The sequence below is a fragment of the Adiantum capillus-veneris genome, chromosome 23, assembly GCF_014529385.1.
Source record: "Adiantum capillus-veneris isolate H3 chromosome 23, ASM1452938v2, whole genome shotgun sequence".
Classification (NCBI taxonomy): domain Eukaryota; kingdom Viridiplantae; phylum Streptophyta; class Polypodiopsida; order Polypodiales; family Pteridaceae; genus Adiantum; species Adiantum capillus-veneris.
The window spans coordinates 127968189-127974521 of NC_140953.1; the positions used below are offsets into that span (position 1 = coordinate 127968189).

Below are 6333 nucleotides of genomic sequence, written 5' to 3' on the forward strand. Positions count from 1 at the left end.
TGTGGCTGCTCCTCTGTATCTTCCTTGCTTGTCATCTTGTTTCCTCCTTTAACACTAGGTTGGTAACCTAAAAGGACATAAAAGTGTCCTTTCAGGGTTTTGAAAAAAACCTCCAAGACCATAGTAGATCCACTCATTTTGTAAAATCCTTTCATGAGGTTATAGTTCAAGCCCTACTCCACATGGAAAAAATAAGAAACTTGTAAAATTTCTCATCTTTTGGTCACACCAAGCCTCCAAAGTTGATGGACCAGTACATTTTCATCAAAACGGTCATTTCTTATGTTTTGTTGCATAAAAATAAGATTAGGGATTTTTGTAGGACTTGAGATAAATTCCCTAGTTAACTTCAATGGGATGGTGATCAGAACATATGATTGCTTCTCACTCACTATTTTTTGTTTTGCCAAAAGAAATAGGTACAAAAAAGTTGAATTTTTACCATTCTGCAAACCTATCATCAAAGTTTCTATAGCCACGCTCAATACAAATAATATATGCATGTTTTCTTAGTTCCCTATTGTCCTTTAGGTTCATAAGGAGCCATGGAGCATGTCAAAAGAATAATACATCTCTTACCAAGGGGAATCTTGGGGACAAAGATGAAGTGCTAAATACAGCAAACATGAAAAAACTGGGTTCAACATTATGAGTTGTAGAGTCCCATAGAAACTATTCAATATCTAGCCAAATTTGATCCTTATGACTAGATATGGTTACTACCTACAAAATGCATGTAGTTGTCACAAGAATCTAACAATATTGAAAAAGCTATACTTGATATACTAGAATGTTTTGTTTTCTTCTATAATTAGAAAAATCAACCATCGTTGTCTACTATGCAAAATAGGGTATTAGGTGCCCCAAAACTCAAGGAATATTAGCTTTATGTTACAATATGGGACATAGAAAATCAAAACTGCATTTGGATATCATGAAAGCCACCAGAAAAATCATAGAAGAGCTAAAATTGGCTAAAAAACAGGATTTGACAATTTTTGTAATTTGGTCATAACTTACAACTTTAACATTTATTCTCCCTAGAAGCATCAGGACATGTTGAGGACTACTAAAGATAGTTCTCTAGCATATAGACCTCACAAACATGAATTCTAGAGTGGTATAGTTGCAAAAAGTTGAAAAAAGACAAAAACAGGACCCGTTTTTTCACACAGTTTAGGTTGTGAAATGTTGTGCAAGGACAAGGTAACAGATGCAATTGATATTCCAAAAAAATGTCGAGTTTTTTTCAGCTCATGAGACAACTTTCTAGACAGATAGTACCGTAAAATCCATTTTGAAACTCTTGACATAATTCAAGGAAAATGGTCACTTAACAGGACATAAAAGTGTCCTAGGACATAAAAGTGTCCCATTACCAACCTAGTGTTAAACATCAACTGTAGAGCTCAACATTGTCAATAGTTATTGAGTTTTACCATAGCCTGAGCAAGATCTCCGGAGTGAACAAAAACTTGAGCAAATGGCTAAATGGTTATGCCTCATGTGGTGATATGTGTTCCACTCTATGTTGTGCCTAGTCGCAAGTTTATGCAATGTCCTATACCAAGCCTTATCATCCTTAACTTCGACTGCCATCAAGATGTAGCTCCACAAAATCATGCACTTGGAAAGTTCATGAACAAAACTAGAAGAGAAGTCATTACAAATCAAATCAAATCAAATTGAGTGGTTTTTATAACAATTTGAGGTGACTACAAAACCTAAAGAATAAGAAAATATAAGCTTGCAAGGCCAAGTCATTCACTACAACAAATAATGCAATAGTCTTTAGTTCAAACTTTCAAGGACACCGAATGCAACTTGACAAGACTCATACAATAAAAAAAAAAATTAACTTTGGATTATAACCAAATATTACCTTTTACATTCAAAAGAAGAATTCATGTAATATCATGAAGTGAAATGTGTATTATGAAGTCAAAAGAGATATAGCAATATCATGAAGTAGAATGCGTATTATGAAGTCAAAAGAAATAATAGCAATATCAAGAGGTAAAGTGTGTATTATGAAGTAAAAAAAACTACATTATAACCCAAATGTTACATTCTACATTGAAAAGAGGGATTCATGCAGTATCGAGAGGTAAAATGAGTATTATGAAGTCAAAAGAAATTATAGTATGCAGCCATTTTCACTCGCAAAAGACAATGGATGCTACAATTCTTCTAGTCACAATGAGTCCTCCCACTCATCATCAATAAAGACATTTCTCCTTTGATGCTCCTCATGGAAGTCAAATCACGTTTCCTATTGCAAATCTCTTGCAAATCATGGTTCTCACCGTCCCCTCAACCTACATTGGTAATACATATGAGACAAGAAAATGTTAAGGCCCCATAGTCCACATGAAATCAATACATAACCCACAACATAGAAAAACAACAAATCTCGTAAATTGCCAGTTGTCTCACTTTGCATCCATGATAATATATATTGAAAAATGGCACCAAAAAGATGATAATAAGAATAGAAGTAAGATGGAAACATGAAATATAGAGAGGGAGGGGTAGGCTCACAATTCATCAAAGGGGTTAACACGTGATGGCATGTCACCCTCATCCTTAATATCAAAAGTGGTGGAGCCCCCCCAATGCTCCACTTTTAAGTGTGGAGAAATGGTTGCACATATCTTGATATCAAAGCTTCATTGATATCAATCACAATACACATCCACATAAAATCCAATCATCCAGCCAATACAAGAATTGTGCAACATCCTAACTCCAAACCAAAACCTACATGCCTATAAACTAGCTCAAAAAAACATGTGATGAGGGAATGACTCCACTACAAGCCATGTTGTCATGGCTCCCTTGATATGATGATCTAGCCTAGGAGGGCTCTGGGAGATAATGCATCGTGATTAAATTTGAAGACATGCCAAACTGATTGAATAGTGGGGTGTTGTCAGCCATAAAGCAAGGTGGCTACATACCAACCTTATGCATTCTATGTAAAGGGAGTACAATGACACTACTTCACAATGCATACAACTAGAACAACAAGAAAATAATATACAACAATGAACTAAGAAAATGTGCATATTTAGAAAGAGGATTACCTCAACATGGACACCAATGCTATTGAAATACACATAAACTCCATGATAGAGCACAACAATGTGACCATAAATAACCATCTTTGATGCATGAAGAAACCTCTCAACCCAACCAATCATATCTCATATACATGGCTTCCAAAATCAAAATGTAAACGCACAATTAAACATTAGTCAATCCTTGTACAAAATCTAGTAGGAGCGCACACACACACACACACACACACACACACATGACATCAATATATATACCATTATTAATGACCACCCAAAGTCCAACATTGTCAAATATGCAAGTTGAATGTGAAATCCAAAAAAATGAATCAGTAGCACAAGTTATTGTCCTCCTGCTATGCATACAGAAGGTACCAACAGAGCCTGTCCATGTCTTGTGCTCGTGAACAATGATCCATGCTAGATGGTGGGGATGACCATTTTGCGAGCATAATCCCACGAGCAAGACGAGCGATGGAAAAAAAAGTAACATAATTAAAAAAAACCCCAAAAACACAAACATTATGCTTGATGTATTTCACTAAGAAACACTCGATAAAAATCAAACATAGCTTTGCATCTTATCACAAAGAATCTTGTTAAGAAAAGGTAGATCAATGCTAGATCAATGCTACATGTTGCGAACTCCCTTTACAATATGTATGAGCATCATAGTATCAATACCTTTGATATAGATTATTCTATTCAACAAACAAATTAGCAACAATAATTTTGTTTAGCAACTTCATTTTGATTTAACTCATAGAAATTGCACGTAGTAGTGGTGGTTTTATTCGAGAAACATTTCCAATAATCACAAGACCATATGCAAATTAAATCTTTATGCATTGTAAATGTATCACTAGAAAAACAATAAATCACACTTTGTTAAGATCTACCTTTAGTTAGCTCTCTACCCTTTTGAATGCTTAATTGTGGAATGTATATAATAGTAGCCAAGGATACATGCTCATTTTAGGCCAAAAACTTTGAAGGCTATATACCAAAAACAATGCATTTGCAAATAATTCAATTGCTAGAAAAAATACCTTGTAAGTAAACATACAATTGTAAGTTTTTGAAACTATATATAGTACAAATGTAGGAAAAAACACCTTGAGACTCTATATAGAACCTAAAAATATTTTCTCAAAAGTGGCCCAGAACATATAGAAATATATATATGAGCAATCACGTAATGTATACAAATACAACAATCGCACATGGTAGTTTGGTACAATCGCATATGGTAGTTTGATTGGAGCAGCTATACATAGACAACATTTTCCAAAATTTCCAAAAATATGCAAGGTAATCTAAAATCTATGACAAAAGTCTAAGTGCTTGATGGAGCTCTCTTTTAGTCAAGGCTGCTTGATGAACAAACCTTTGATGAAACACATCTAACCCAAGCTTTTTTGTGTAGACAAAATAAAGATGCTTGCAAGGCATATATTTTTTACCCTCTCGTAAACGCTTCTGGAAATCCTCACAAGTGCAAGAAGGAAAGGTGGACACTACCACCAAATAGCTCTCCTCATTTTGCTCGCTTGTACTGGTTGTCAAAGTAAATTCCACATGTTTTTGAATCACCACACGTTGGCCATGAATTGTGCAAATCAACTCTGCAGCTCTATTGATCCTTGCCTCCATCTCTTTTGTTACGACCCTAGTGACCACCACCACCCTACCATCACGGTGCTTAGGGTGCACATCAACATCATCTGGATTGTGCACCAAATTTTCATTTTGTTGTGATGTAGTTTCAATATTCTGCAAGTCAAATCCTGCAGCCCACAATGCTTCTATTTCTGTAAAATCTAAGGATGTTCCTTTTGCAATTGGCCATATAGTAGGATGGCTTGCTGGTCACTCCTTCACAATTTTTCCTGGCTCCCATGTATGATCAATGTTGTTGCCACAAAACCATACAAATTGTTTTCTGAGACCTGAAGGTATTTCAATGAGACCCTCAAAACAAGGGACAGGCACCCCTAATAATCCTCCTCTACCCTTCTTATCAATTAGCTCATTGCACTTTTTGTTTTTATGTCATAAGTACCCTTGGCATCGCACTTCACTCCATGGATTTTTCCTTCGAATAGCCCATCGTGTGTGGTGAACATCCACCTCAATAGTGCTTTCTATTCCAATTGAGCTATGGGTAGGTCGTGTTGAGTGATGTGCAGGTTGTGTAACATACTCAAATTCAGGCCGATGTGAATCTCTATCTCTAATTGGATTATTGTGTCTACCTTGTCGTCTTTGCCTCACTATCCTTGAGTCACCATCTGCCAAAAAGTTTCTACTAGCAGCATTAAGCTCAATTGCTGCCTGATTAGTTAGATCCACCACTTCTGTAGGTCTTGGGAGGGTTGCACTAGATGAAGCTCGTCTTTTTTTAATTTTCTCAATTCCAGGGCCACATCCAAGGTGTCCACCCTTAAGAAAAGATTCATATTTTGATTGTTGCAAAAGAACAGCACAAAGATCACCATATCAAGCACTGTATAGAGAAATATATATACCCCATCATTGGAAGCTAACCAGCTCCCATGCACGGACTTCGCTAAGTTTTGCCTGTGGTACTAGTTGCATGTCACTCCCCTCCAAAGCCTGAAATAAATTCAGAACATTTAAACTTGCAATTATTTTATCTACTCTAAATATTTAACAATGACTCACCTTGACCATGTATTCACCCCAATGTGCAACTCTGGCATGCCACCAGACAATCCATGTCTCGAGAATTGAAATCTTAGTCTTGTCTAAATGCCCTCTTCTCAACCACATACGTAGATTGTTCAATTCTGTTTCGGCAGCCTCTTCAGAAGGTGCAATCCTCCATGCTCTACACCTTTGTTTAAACTCTTCTTGACTGTGGGGAAGGATACCATACCTTTGTGGTAGCTCATCAATATTTCTTATCTCGCTAACTAGCTCAAATTTTGCTCTTAAAGAGTTCTTTTGTGGCAGATTTCTAAGCATCTCAACTATGATATGTGCAGTGGCAATTTCCAAGCTAGCATTCTTTGTTGCTTTTGGCTCACCTTTCTCCTCCACTGCCTGCTGTATTGAACACTCTTCCTCAATCTCTATAACAGGAGCTTGTCTTGATAGATGTTTGCCATGCAAAACAAATGTCCTTCCAAATTGAATATCCAATTGAAACACAGTATTCTCTCCTTTGTGAATATTTGGCACCTCAAAAGAAAGACCTTCATTTTGCTCACCAAATATTTGATGCAAACTTATT

General features: G+C 36.3%; 1 pseudogene; it reads right to left on the minus strand.

Annotated features, from left to right (window-relative positions):
* Nucleotides 1-4946: 4946 nt before the first annotated feature.
* Nucleotides 4947-5575, minus strand: LOC147428520 (uncharacterized; annotated as a pseudogene).
* Nucleotides 5576-6333: the final 758 nt, after the last annotated feature.